Raw genomic sequence first — 14,765 nt, 5'->3', positions numbered from 1 at the left:
TGTGCACCGTGCACTCACACTCGGATCTGAGCAGGGATTCACCCTCGTGTGTACCGTGCACTCACACTCGGATCTGAGCAGGGATTCACCCTCGTGTGCACCGTGCACTCACACTCGGATCTGCGAAGGGTTCACGCTCGTGTGCACCGTGCACTCACACTCGGATCTGAGCAGGGATTCACCCTCGTGTGCACCGTGCACTCACACTCGGATCTGCGGAGGGTTCACGCTCGTGTGCACCGTGCACTCACACTCGGATCTGAGCAGGGATTCACGCTTGTGTGCACCGTGCACTCACACTCGGATCTGAGCAGGGATTCACCCTCGTGTGCACCGTGCACTCACACTCGGATCTGCGGAGGGTTCACGCTCGTGTGCACCGTGCACTCACACTCGGATCTGCGGAGGGTTCACGCTCGTGTGTACCGTGCACTCACACTCGGATCTGCGGAGGGTTCACGCTCGTGTGCACCGTGCACTCACACTCGGATCTGCGGAGGGTTCACACTCGTGTGCACCGTGCACTCACACTCGGATCTGCGGAGGGTTCACGCTCGTGTGCACCGTGCACTCACACTCGGATCTGCGGAGGGTTCACGCTCGTGCGCACCGTGCACTCACACTCGGATCTGCGGAGGGTTCACGCTCGTGTGCACCGTGCACTCACACTCGGATCTGAGCAGGGATTCACCCTCGTGTGCACCGTGCACTCACACTCGGATCTGCGGAGGGTTCACGCTCGTGTGCACCGTGCACTCACACTCGGATCTGCGGAGGGTTCACGCTCGTGTGCACCGTGCACTCACACTCAGATCTGCGGAGGGTTCACGCTCGTGTGCACCGTGCACTCACACTCGGATCTGCGGAGGGTTCACGCTCGCGTGCACAGTGCACTCGGATCTGCGGGGGGTTCGCTCGTGCCGTGCATCACCACACTGCTGTGAGGCAATCCCCTCTTAGCAGGGGGGGCGTGGGGGCTGGCTTTCATTCCAGGGTGGGGCGCCCTGCAAAGTCACGAGTGAGTGAGATTCGTTTGTGAACTTTCAGACTGCTCCACGACCGGGAAACACGTGAACACTGACTTCCGTCGAGGGAAGATCTGTTTCTGAAGTGTGAACAGAGCTCCCCAAAACAAGCATTTGCAATGCAATAGGTCTCACATTAGGAAAGTTTGAGCTATTAGTATTGTAAATGACACAAATTTTCTTTTGTGTTAGTTTTGAAAATAGTTAATTAATAGCTTTGTCATTTACAATGCCAATAGTTTTAACTTTTGCAAATGTGACACCTATAGCATTTGTAATGCAACATGTTTTGTATTTATGTGACTTAGATATATTGATATTACAAACAACCATGGCTTTTAATTTTTTTAAAATAATTAATACTTAAATAAATGCTATTGTAATTTATAATGGCAATAGCTTAAACTTTTGTAAATAACTTTTGTGAAGATTATGTTCAGTGTATTTTATTGTGATGAAAATCCAAGAACAGAAGTGAAATATTAACATCTTTTTGTGACATTTGTAATAAAGCTTGAAACATTGAGAGAACATATTTGAACCAGTTGTTGTTGAATGGTTGCACAGATTGATGCTGGGGTGGCCCTGAGTGATGTTGTGGTGGCGACTAGTGATGCTGTGGTGTTCAGTGATGCTGTGGTAGTGCATTGTGATGTTGTGGTGCCCCTGACTGATGTTGTGGTGGTGCTGTGTGATGCTGTGGTGATGCGATAGATAGATAGATAGAGTGAGTGCGATAGATAGATAGAGTGAGGGCAATAGATAGATAGAGGGAGGGCGATAGATAGATAGAGTGAGGGCGATAGATAGAGTGAGTGCAATAGATAGACAAATAGAGTGAGGGCGATAGATAGATAGACAGAGTGAGGGCGATAGATAGATAGATAGATAGATAGATAGATAGATAGATAGATAGATAGATAGATAGATAGATAGAGTGAGTGAGTGAGGGTGATAGATAGAGTGGGGGCAATAGATAGAGTGAGGGCGATAGATAAAGTGAGTGCCATAGATAGGCAGATAGAGTGAGGGCGATAGATGGATAGAGTGAGGGCGACAGATAGATAGAGTGGGGGTGACAGATAGAGTGAGAGCGACAGATAGATAGAGTGAGGGTGACAGATAGAGTGAGGTGGCCTCGTGGTGGTGGGGGACATGGTAGTGGTGGATGTTGTGGTGGTGGTGGACGTGGTGGTGGTGGACATAATGGATGTGGTGGTGGACGTGGTGGTGGTAGTGGATGTGGTGGTGGTGGATGTGGTAGTGGCCTTGTGTTGGATGTGGTGGTGGCCATGGTGGTGGTGGTGGACATGGTGGTGGTGGACGTTGTGGTGGTGGTGGTGGTTGACGTGGTGGACATGGTGGTGGTGGACATGGTGGTGATGGACGTGGTGGTGGTGGAAGTCGTGGTGGTGGATGTGGTGGTGGTGGATGTGGTGGTGGATGTGGTGGACGTGGTGGTGGATGTGGTGGATGTGGTGGTGGTGGGGGACGTGGTGGTGGGTGTGGTGGTGGAGGTGGTGGTGGTGGTGGTAGAGGTGGGTGTTGTGGTGGTGGTGGTAGACGTGGTGGTGGTGGACATGGTGGTGTTGGACGTGGTGGTGGTGGACATTGCGGTGCTGGACAGGGTGGTGGATGTGAAGGTGGGCATGGTGGTGGACGTGGTGGACGTGGTGGTGGACGTGGTGGTGGACATGGTGGTGGACGTGGTGGTTGACGTGGTGGTGGTAGTGGATGTGGTGGTGGTGGAGGTAGACGTGGTGGTGGTGGACGTGTTATTGGCCTCGTGGTGGACGTGTACGTGGTGGTGGCCGTGGTGGTGGTGGTGGACATGGTGGTGGTGGTGGTGGACATGGTGGTGGTGGATGTGGTGGACATGGTGGTGGTGGACGTGGTGTGGATGTGCTGGACATGGTGGTGGTGGACGTGGTGGTGGACATGGTGGTGGTGGTGGTGGTGTCGAACGTAGTGGTGGCTGACATGTTGGTGGTGCACGTAGTGGTGGTGGACGTAGTGGTGGTGGATGCGGTGGTGGTGGACGTGGTGGTGGTGGACGTGGTGGTTGTGGATGTGGTGGTTGGACATGGTGGTGATGGACATGGTCGTGGTGGACGTGGTGGTGGACGTGGACGTGGTGGTGGTGGATGTGGTGGTTGTGGTGGATGTGGTGGTGTTGGTAGTGGACATGGTGGGGGTGGTGGATGTGGTGGTGGTGGATGTGGTGGTGGTGGATGCAGTGGTGGTGGACGTGGTGTTGGTGGACATGGTGGTGGTGGTGGACGTGGTGGTGGTGGACGTGGTGGTGGTTGTTGACACAGTGGTGGTGGACATGGTGGTGGTGGACGTGGTGGACATGGTGGTTGTGGACATGGTGGTGATGGACGTGGTGGTGGTGGAGGGCGTGGTGGTGGTGGACATGGTGGTGGTGGACATGGTGGACGTGGTGGTGGTGGAGGTGGGTGTGGTGGTCATGGATGTGGTGTTGGTGGACATGGTGGTGGTGGACATAGTGGTGGTGGACGTGGTGGTGGTGGTGGTGGACATGGTGGTGGTGGATGTGGTGGTTTGGGACATGGTGGTGATGGATGTGGTTGTGGTGGACGTGGTGGTGGTGGACATGGTGGTGGTGGACATGTTGGTGGTGGACGTGCTGGTGGATGTGGTGGACATGGTGGTGGACGTGGTGGATGTGGTGGTGGTGGATGTGGTGGTGGTGGTAAATGTAAATGTACAGGAATTTATATAGCGCAAATTACCGAGCGGTTTCTAAGCGCTTGCTTAGGGAACCCGTCCTGGTATTCCCCTGTGAGATAACCCCGGTAGGGTATCCGCAAGGTGAAAGCCAGGCATCCCGCCACGAGGGGCCGTTGTGGAGATTAAGCAAGCTATTGCCCAGAGTCGCAGAGTGTGAACCTGTGAATCGAGTAGGCACCGGAGCGAGAATTGTTGAGTCCATGGACATTTTAGGACTCAAGACCCCGCCGAGCCGGGAATTGAACCCTGGTCATGGGCTGACCTCTGCTTCCAGGTCTGCCTCCTCTAACCAGTGAGCCACACTTCTCCTGGTAGTGGTGGTGGACGTGGTGGTGGATGTGGTGGACGTGGTGGTGGATGTGGTGGTGGTGGTAGTGGTGGTGGACATGGTGGTGTTGGACGTGGTGGTGGTGGACGGAGTGGTGGTGGACATGGTGGTGGTGGATGTGAAGGTGGACATGGTGGTGGATGTGGTGGTGGATGCGGTGGTGGATGTGGTGGTGGACTTGGTGGTGGTAGTGGATGTGGTGGTGGTGGTGGTGGAGGTAGACGTGGTGGTGGTGGACGTGGTATTGGCCTCGTGGTGGATGTGTATGTGATGATGGACATGGTAGATGTGGTGGTGGTGGACGTGGTGGACGTGGTGGTGGTTGACATGGTGGTGATGGACGTGGTGGTGATGGACGTGGTGGTGGTGGATATGGTGGTGGTGGACGTGGTGGTAGATGTGGTGACATGGTGGTGGAGGACGTGGTGGTGGTGGTGGGTGTGGTGGTGGTGGACGAGGTGGTGGTGGAGGTGGGTGTGGTGGTGGTGGACGTGGTGGTGGTGGACATGGTGGTGATGGGCGTGGTGGACATGGTGGTGGATGTGGTGGTGGTGGTAGTGGTGGTGGACGTGGTGGTGGTGGAGGTGGATGTGGTGGTGGTGGAAATGATGGTGGTGGACGTAGTGGTGATGGATGTGGTGGTGGTGGATGTGGTGGTGGACGTGGTGGTGGTGGGCGTGGTGGACATGGTGGTTGTGGACATGGTGGTGATGGACGTGGTGGTGATGGATGTGGTGGTGATGGACGTGGTGGTGATGGACGTGGTGGTGGTGGTGGAAGTGGAAGTGGTGGTGGTGGACGTGGAGGTGGTGGATGTGGTGGTGGATGTGGTGGAAGTGGTGGTGGATGTGGTGGATGTGGTGGTGGTGGTTTTGGTGGTGGACGTGGTGGTGGGTGTGGTGGTGGACGTGGTGGTGGTGGTGGTGGAGGTGGGTGTTGTGGTGGTGGTAGACGTGGTGGTGGTGGATGTGGTGGTGTTGGACATGGTGGTGGTGGAAATTGCGGTGGTGACATGGTGGTGGACGTGAAGGTGGACATGGTGGTGGACGTGGTGGTGGACGTGGTGGTAGTGGATGTGGTGGTGGTGGAGGTAGACGTGGTGATGGTGGTGGACGTCTTATTGGCCTCGTGGTGGAACTGTTCATGGTGGTGGCCGTGGTGGTGGTGGTGGACATGGTGGTGGTGGATGTGGTGGACATGGTGGCCGTGGCCGTGGTGTGGATGTGGTGGACATGGTGCTGGTGGTGGTGGTGGTGGACATGATGGTGGCGGTGTTGGTGGACGTGGTGGTGGACATGGTGGTGATGGCAGACGTGGTGGTGGTTGACATGTTGGTGGTGGATGTAGTGGTGGTGGATGTGGTGGTTGTGGACGTGGTGGTTGTGGACGTGGTGGTTGTGGATGTGGTGGTGATGGACGTGGTTGTGGTGGACGTGGTGATGGACGTGGATTTGGTGGTGGTGGATGTGGTGGTTGTGGTGGATGTAGTGGTGTTGGTAGTGGACATGGTGGTGGTGGTGGATGTGTTGGTGGTGGATGCAGTGGTGGTGGACGTGGTGGTGGTGGACATGGTGGTGGTGGTGGACGTGGTGATGGTGGATGTGGTGGCAGTGGGCGTGGTGGTCGTGGTGGACGCGGTGGTGGTGGACATGGTGGTGGTGGACATGGTGGTGGTGGACGTGGTGGTGGACATGGTGGTTGTGGACATGGTGGTGATGGACATGGTGGTGGTAGAGGACGTGGTGGCGGTGGACATGGTGGACGTGGTGGTGGTGGAGGTGGACATGGTGGTGGTGGACATAGTGGTGGTGGATGTGGTAGTGGTGGTGGACATGGTGGTGGTGGACGTGGTTGTTGTGGACATGGTGGTGATGGACGTGGTGGTGGTGGACATGGTGGTGGTGGACATGGTGGTGGTGGACATGTTGGTGGTGGACGTGTTGGTGGATGTGGTGGACATGGTGGTGGTGGATGTGGTGGATGTGGTGGTGGTGGTAGTGGTGGTGGACGTGGTGGTGGATGTGGTGGATGTGGTGGTGGATGTGGTGGTGGATGTGGTGGTGGTGGTAGTGGTGGTGGACGTGGTGGTGGGTGTGGTGGTGGACATGGTGGTGGTGGAGGTGGATCTTGTGGTGGTGGTGGTAAACGTTGTGGTGGTGGATATGGTGGTGTTGGACGTGGTGGACGTTGCGGTGGTGGACATGGTGGTGGTGGACGTGAAGGTGGACATGGTGGTGGACGTGGTGGACGTGGTGGTGGACGTGGTGGTGGACTTGGTGGTGGTAGTGGATGTGGTGGTGGTTGAGGTAGACGTGGTGGATGTGGTATTGGCCTCGTGATGGACGTGTACGTGGTGGTGGCCGTGGTGGTGGACATGGTGGTGGTGGATGTGGTGGACATGGTGGTGGTGGATGTGGTGTGGATGGGGTGGACATGGTGGTGGTGGACATGGTAGTGGTGTTGGTGGTGGACTTGGTGGTGGTGGTGGACATGGTGGTGTTGGATGTGGTGGTGGTTGACATGGTGGTGGACGTAGTGGTGGTAGGATGTGGTGGATGTGGTGGTTGTGGATGTGGTTGTTGTGGACGTGGTGGTTGTAGACGTGGTGGTGAAGGACGTGGTTGTGGTGGACATGGTGGTGGACGTGGTGGTGGTGGATGTGGTGGTTGTGGTGGATGTGGTGGTGCTGGTAGTGGACATGGTGGTGGTGGTGGATGTGGTGGTGGTGGATGCAGTGGTGGTGGATGTGGTGTTGGTGGACATGGTGGTGGTGGTGGTGGACATGGTGGTGGTGGACATGGTAGTGGTGGACGTGGTGGTGGTGGTGGATGTGATGGTGGTGGACATGGTGGTGGTGGACGTGGTGGTGGACATGGTGGTTGTGGACATGGTGGTGATGGACGTGGTGGTGGTGGAGGACGTGGTGGTGGTGGACATGGTGGTGGTGGACATAGTGGTGGTTGATGTGGTGGTGGACGTGGTGGTGGTGTACATGGTGGTGGTGGACATGGTGGTTGTGGACATGGTGGTGATGGACAGGGTGGTGTTGGACGTGGTAGTGGTGGACATTGTGGTGGTGGACGTGTTGGTGGATGTGGTGGACATGGTGGTGGTGGACGTGGTGGTGGTGGATGTGGTGGTCGTGGTAGTGGTGGTGGCCGTGGTGGACATGGTGGACGTGGTGGTGGAGGACATGGTGGTGGTGGACATGGTGGACGTGGTGGTGGTGGAGGTGGGTGTGGTGGTCATGGACGTGGTGGTGGTGGACATGGTGGTGATGGACATAGTGGTGGTGGATGTGGTGGTTAAGCATGGGCAGATTTTGCGAATTGGCAATCCGCGAAATTGCGTATTTACGGATTCACAATCCGCAAAATCCGCGAACTCTCGCGAATTTTGTGGATTCCTTTTTTTTTTGTGTTCGCAAGTGTTTCTGCCATTTCGCAAGGGTTTTTTACCAGTTCGCAAACGCGAACTTACTTGTCGGGTAGCAACGGTCGCGACCATGTTGTTTCTACGTCTTTTTCATTACAGCACCCTCTGTTTCACCACTGCCACCCTCTGTTTCACCACTGCCACCCTCTGGCTCACCCATGCCACCCTCTAGTTCATCACTGTAGATTATGGGGGGAAAAGTACACCTGCCCTGCCTCAACTGACATGAATGAATTAGGGGCTGATTAATGTGTCACTGAATTTGAACTTCCAGGCTGGCACCTGCTTCCTTATCTGTAATTGCTTTCTGTTGCAGTGTAATTTTTTTAACAGGACCTTTGTTGTATACTTGTAGCTATTCTCTGAGCCTGCTGTGAGGGTCGGAGCAGGGTCATAGAATAGTTGCAAGAAGGCAACTGAACTCTGGAGGGGCCCCTCAGGAAGCACTACAGGGAATGGTTACTAATGATAAGATTGAACTTTTGCACCTGCTGAGTGCTTTCAGTTTTGCAAAAATCCAAATATCCAGCAGCATCCACAAAAAGTAATCCTTCCATGCACTACAGGGAATGGTTACTAATGATAAGATTGAACTTTTGCACCTGCTGAGTGCTTTCAGTTTTGCAAAAATCCAAATATCCAGCAGCATCCACAAAAAGTCATCCTTCCAGGTCAAGATCCAAATCTAAGTGACCAACACATGAAGAAAGCACTGGGAGGAGCCTGCTGGACAGGAACAGGAAGTTTGAGACTGTGAGGCACTTCCTTCCTCCCACCCCCCCACCCCCAAAATGGACTCCTTGCAAAAAAAAGTGCAGGCAAATGTCAACCTGAGGAGTTATTCTGATAAAAATCATAATTGTCAAGGTTTATGCTGCCTGCTGGTGGATTTCTTGTGCGAAATTGTAAATTTTGCATTCTCGCAATTGCGAGATTGTCGCTGCTCGCCGCATCTACGTGTTCGCAAGTGTTTACTCCCGCAAAATTGTATAGTATTCTAGTTGGCAAGTGCGACCAAGCAAAAAATCTGCTTCGCACGGATTTACGAATTTTCGGCAAGTTCGCGAGAGTTCGCGGATTGCGAATTTGCCGAAAATCCGCAAAATCCGCGAGTGGAACGGATTTTACGCCCATGCTTAGTGGTGGTGGACGTGGTGGTGGTGGTGTACATGGTGGTGGTGGACGTGGTGGTGGTGGACATGTTGGTGGTGGACGTGTTGGTGGATGTGGTGGACGTGGTGGATGTGGTGGTGGTGGTGGATGTGGTGGTGGTGGTGGTGGACATGGTGGTGGACATGGTGGTGGTGGACGTGGTGGACATGGTGGTTGTGGACATGGTGGTGATGGACGTGGTGGTGATGGACGTGGTGGTGTTGGACGTGGTGGTGTTGGGCGTGGTGGTGGTGGACGTTGTGGACGTGTTGGTGGATGTGGTGGACATGGTGGTGGCGGACGTGGTGGTGGTGGGCGTGGTCATGGTGGATATGGTGGTGGTGGATGTGGTGGATGTGGTGGTGGTGGATGTGGTGGTGGTGGACATGGTGGTGGTGGACGTAGTGATGGTGGATGTGGTGGTGGTGGAGGACATGGTGGTGGTGGATGTGGTGGGCATGGTGGTGGTGCATGTGGTGGTAGTGGTGGTGGACGTGGTGGTGGTGGAGGTGGGTGTGGTGTACATGGTGGTGGTGAACTCAGTGGTGGTGGATGTGCTGGTGGTGGATGTGCTGGTGGTGGACCTGGTGGTGGTGGATGAGGTGGTGGACATGGTGGTGGTGGATGGGATGTGCTGGTGGTGGATGTGGTGGTGGACGTGGTGGTGGTGGATGTGGTGGTTGACATGGTGGTGGTGGTGGGTGTGGTGGTGGTGGGTGTAGTGGTGGTGGACATGGTAGTGGTGGACGTGATGGTTGTGGACAGGGTGGTGATGGACGTGGTGGTGGTGGGCATGGTGGAGGTGGACATGGTGGTGGATGTGGTGGACATGGTGGTGGTGGACATGGTGGACATGGTGGTGGTGGACATGGTGGATGTGGTGGTGGTGGTGGTGGACGTGGTCGTGGTGGTGGTGGACGTGGTGGGGGTGCGTGTGGTAGTGGACGTGGTGGTAGTGGACGTGGTGGTGGTGGACGCGAAGGTGGACGTGGTGGTGGTGGACGTGGTGGACGTGGTAGTGGACATGGTGGTGGTGGATGTACTGGTGGATGTGGTGGTGGACTTGGTGGTGGACATGGTGGTGGTAGTGGATGTGGTGGTGGTGGAGGTAGACATGGTGATGGACATGGCAGTGGCCTTGTGGTGGACATGGTGGTGGCCGTGATGGTGGTGGACATGGTGGTGGTGGACAAGGTGGTAGATGTGGTGGACATGGTGGTGGTGGACGTGGTGGTGGTGGAGGTGGGTCTGGTGGTAGATGTGGTGGTGGTGGACATGGTGGTGGTGGACGTAGTGGTGATTTGGCAGCCTGTAGACAGACATCATAGGTGCTCACGCATCGGCATCTTCACGATAGGGCACGGGCCCAACCTTTGAGTGCAGTCGCTCCCTGAAGACCCGCTTCCCATATTACATGAGCATGTTGGACAATTGTTCCAATCCCTGGTTTAATGTTTTGGATGTCCAGTAGCCCACCTACAATTGTCCAGAGGGTCTACGAACAATTTGGCATATCCTGATAATACAATGTCCTACATAAAGAAATGCTCAGAAGATTCCACCCTGGCTCTTGTTACAATTGAGCTCTGATGATTATCCTGTTATTTTAAGAGATCAAAAAGCTGTTGACTACAAAAGTGGACATGCTGTATTATAATTTATTATTGTTTTTTGGGGGGGGTGTAACTTCATAATTAATAATACACATATATGTATGTACATTATACATGTGTATCACACTTTGCTTGAACAGGAAGCATGAGGAGGAAAATAAAAGGTGAAAAGCAAAAAAAGCAGAAATGGAATTCACAGAAACTAAAGCCAGAGGTCAGCGGCAAGATGCTGAGAAAAGGCAGAGGAGGAGCTATAGGTAAACTACTTTGGAGGGGGGAGTGGAGAAGATAGGATGAATATTCAGAGACTCATGTCCGAGTTTGCTTAAAAAACACATTGGAAAATATAATTTATTTCACTACTGTTATTTTTCACCTTATGACCACGTTTAAACTGCAGGAAAGCAAGGCTGAGGAAGGGGAGGGGGTTCGAGGGTTCTTTTAACGTTAATGGCTGTGACTCATGGCTCGGAAATGTGCGCGAGGCTGCCAACTGCAATACACAGGCTTATGTGGTCAGTCTGACGGATGGAGCCCGGCCTACCCTGCGAGGCTGAGCCCCATCCATATCCTGATTTAACAAGCAGGAAGTGTGATAAGGGAGGGGGTGGCAAATGGTGAGCATTTTCGTGGCCGCTTTGATGTTCAGTGGCCACGCGGCTCACTGTGAACATGAAAGCGTCCGTGAAAGTCCCCCCAAAGGCTGCAGGCGGACAAATGGTGCGCGGGCCCGACGCACATGCACTGTGCCCGATCCGCCTGAAGACTTTGGGTACACCTTTGAAAGCCCCACTAAATATCTCGTCAAGCATCGCTAACGCGATGACTTAGACGAGACCTAAAAAGGGGAAGTGAAGGAAAACGAGTTTCTCAGTAGAAAAAAAACAATTTGAGTGAAGAAAAAACAAATAAATGTGCGTTGCACAAGTGTAATGGTGCACAAGTAAAGTGTGAATGGAGAAAATGACTTTAGATTCAAGTACCTGGGAGTCTCCGAACTCTTTGGGGAGAATTTCTGTAATGGAGACTGTTCCAACATACAGGACAAATGTAGCTTTATTGATCTCCATGGGCAGCTTGTCAACAGCCCTCAAAACAGCATGCAACAAGGAGAGGCAGAAATAACAGAGTGAATGTTCTTTCATAAACTCGATTCACAGATGTCAAACAATTCAAAAAGAAAGGTCCTGTTGCTTGGGTCCATGAAAACGTGTTCTTTATTTCATATCATATTCTTGAAATTATGATATGTCAACAGCCAACGCGTTTCAGTCTTGTAGCATAAAGAGCTTCTTCAGGGCTGTAGATCAAAATGACACAATTAGATCATCTTAAAATGCATGGAGCCATCTATAGATAATAAAAATACACCGTAAGGACAACAAAGAGAGTCCTTTAAGTACTGTTTATTCCCAAAAATGGGATGATGAAAAAAGAAGCAGACATATTACCCTGTCAGAACAGCCATATCTATAACCAACAATCAGATATATTAGCTGAAGTGAAGCAATGTATTCAAGGCAGGTAGACATTATCCTGCTCCCAATCTAGGGATATTTATATTTTTGGGGACAGGGCACAAATAATCTCACACCCCTTAACCTTGGTCCCGGGTCTTGGACCCCGGCAGGGCAAAAAAGCATATTATTTAAAATTCACTGGAAAGTTTGTGAGTATTCGCAAATATCGCCGTGAATTAAAAAAAACTCAGGCACAGTCTCCCATGCTTGTTTTTAATGTCGCCCTGGGTGGTCCAGGTCCTGGGGGCATACATAATTTATAAAAAAAAATGGAGGGGGGCCCACACGGCCCCCCTCCAAGGGCTTATTTATGCCCCAGGGACCAACATCTCCCCAGTGATCATGTTATTATTAAGCGGGGGCTGCACAGAACAACCCCGTGGCTCAAGGACCACCACCCCACCGGGGCTGTAAGTAAAAAAATATATGGGGGACTGCATGGACCTCCTCGGTTCCGGGGTCTACCATCTCTCCAGGGCTTTTTTTATAGGTCTCGCGCCTGCGTTGCAGTGCACAGCACTGCCCGCGCAGTGAGAGACCTCTTGAGGGGGGTTTGAAAATGGACCTAGGAATCGCACACGCTTGTGCGTGTTCTTTTCCTTTTGGCCCACACTATTGGCCTTTGCGTTTGTCTTTTTATAAAAGACAGCACGCAATTGTCCAAAGGCGGGCGCATTGCTCCGCCCATGGCCTATTTATTGGTGTCTGTTACGAGCACCGGCCATCATGTGGTTTCAGTAATCGTGCCCAGACACAGGCGCGATAATTGAAACCACATGTCTCGCTGTGGCGCGCGCGCGTGCACCACTCGCGGGATTGTTCTTTTTTGGATCCATTTCAGAGGGAAGCAACTAAATGAAAGAACCGCTTACGTCTTGTTGCTGCATGCAAGTGCTGTAAAATAGACGTTTATCTGAAAAGTTTCGCATTTCCTGTATCTTCCAGCATATTACTGCTCGAAATGGGTTCCGATTACAGCGCCCAGGCACAGATTAGCGTTGTTTATTGGTGCTAAATGCAAAACAACAGTTGATGGACTGTCATACATTCACCCCAGTACAGAGATCTGGGCCTAAATCCATCGTTTTTTTGCACTCCACACCACTGGTGCTAGGCAAAAACACACACTTTACGGACAAAATCACTTAAAAAACCCGATGCTGTATTCCGGGCTGGTTCTCATTTGGAAAACTCGTTTTGCAGTTGACAATAAGAGCCTGTTCCACCATTGGTGGTAGATCTGTATTTCCTAAAAACAGAAATGTCGGGTTTAGATTTTGCAGACATCGGTTTTCTTTGTTGGAGGCGCAGTGGGAGGGAGTACACGTCCTGAAAGAATCACTAATGTGTTTCTTGAGAGAGAGTGGTGGTTAACTGAACACTCTGTGCCCCTTCACTCCCATCGTACCCCGTGCTGCTGCAGACCTCTCCTCCCCCGTGCCAGACTCACATCTGTGCAGACGCCTCTCTGGGAGGCCCTTTTGCGAGGCAGGGGGCACGCTGGTTTACCACCTATGAGTGTGCACAGCCCTGTGAGGTGACGGTGCGTTCCTTCGTCCAGTCCTGCTGCTGACAAACACCCACGATGCAAAGAGCTAGCGGCACGTGTGTATTCATATGCAGAGCCCTGGCAGACGCGCTGTGTGTTCTTGGGCCGCAGCTGTACTGCTAACAGTGCCTTCTTGCTGAGGGGGTTACATGCAGCTCGGTGGGCCGGCGCGAGGTTCTTATCAAATGTGTTTAGTGCCCCTTAATTCACACTAATGAGTACTATTCCGTCAGTAATTAGAGAATTAATGATGGGGCTACAGGCCTCACGTTTATTGCCGATGGAGAACATGGACGCCACATGGAACGGAAGTGCTCACAGCCTGCGCCGCGATCAGCTCTGTTTGTCACTTTACTCCGCATGCACTGATATTTGGGGAGTCACAATTCATTCCATGCGAGGCGCGTTTTAAATGGGGGGACGCAGACCCGCGCCCCCATATCAGCCTGCATCTATAATTGCTTGAGTATATGACGGAGGCCATAGCCCCCTTTCTTTACACACCACAGGTTTTGATTAACCATGTTACAGGGATTGTGTGGTAAAACGGAACAATCCGAGCCCTGCATGGGCCAGCTGGGCTTAAAGGTGCTCTCTCGTTGTTATTGTTATGTCCTGGGCTTTGGGGGCAGGGAGGTATTTTAACAGTGCTCCCATCCCCTTTAAATAGTCGATTCAGGTGCTTCTGAAGTGGCTTTTATCTGCCACCCTTCGCCGAGCAGGGCAGTGCCCCGTCTGTGTAACAAAGACAGGGCCCAGCCCTGGCAGTATCTGCCCCCTGGTGCACTGCCCGTCCGCACACACCTACCCAGGAAAAGCATGCAGGCCAGGCCCATTGCCCTGCCCGAGAGCAGCAGTGCAGAGGGCAGCCCCACAGCTCAGGCCTCCTTTACAACCCTGCCCCAATAATACGCCACTGCCTTTGCACACCCTGCGCCAGTTGCGGCAGGCGCAGCCATGCCCTGCCTGGGACCACCAGGCAAGAACAAGGCTTGTGACACCCACTACTTTAGAACTGTCCGAAAAATAGCCCCACTGCCCCTTCATACACAGTGCGCGTGCCAGAGAAAGCATGCCCAGAGAACCAGGCTACCTTAGTGAACTGCCCCTTCCGCAGTCTTCTTCAACGAAGAGCGCCCAGATATGTCAATGTAACCCCCCACCCCGCCGCACACACTGTCTGTCCCGGAGTTTGCGACCGCCGGGACAGCTGCCATGTTTGATGTTTGAAGGCTGCTTTTCACTCCAGTTATGTGTTTGTATTTATATAGCACCTTCTACCCAGAGGTCTCGTAGCGCTGTATTCATACTGCTGTGGAACTCTTCCTGGCTTTCCTGTGAAGTGTCCACTCCTGGGCACCCCCAGGGTGAAGCCAGGCATCCCAGCGC

Source organism: Lissotriton helveticus, chromosome 10 (genome assembly GCF_964261635.1).
Source record: "Lissotriton helveticus chromosome 10, aLisHel1.1, whole genome shotgun sequence".
Lineage (NCBI taxonomy): Eukaryota > Metazoa > Chordata > Amphibia > Caudata > Salamandridae > Lissotriton > Lissotriton helveticus.
Note: the sequence above shows the minus strand (reverse complement) of the source record.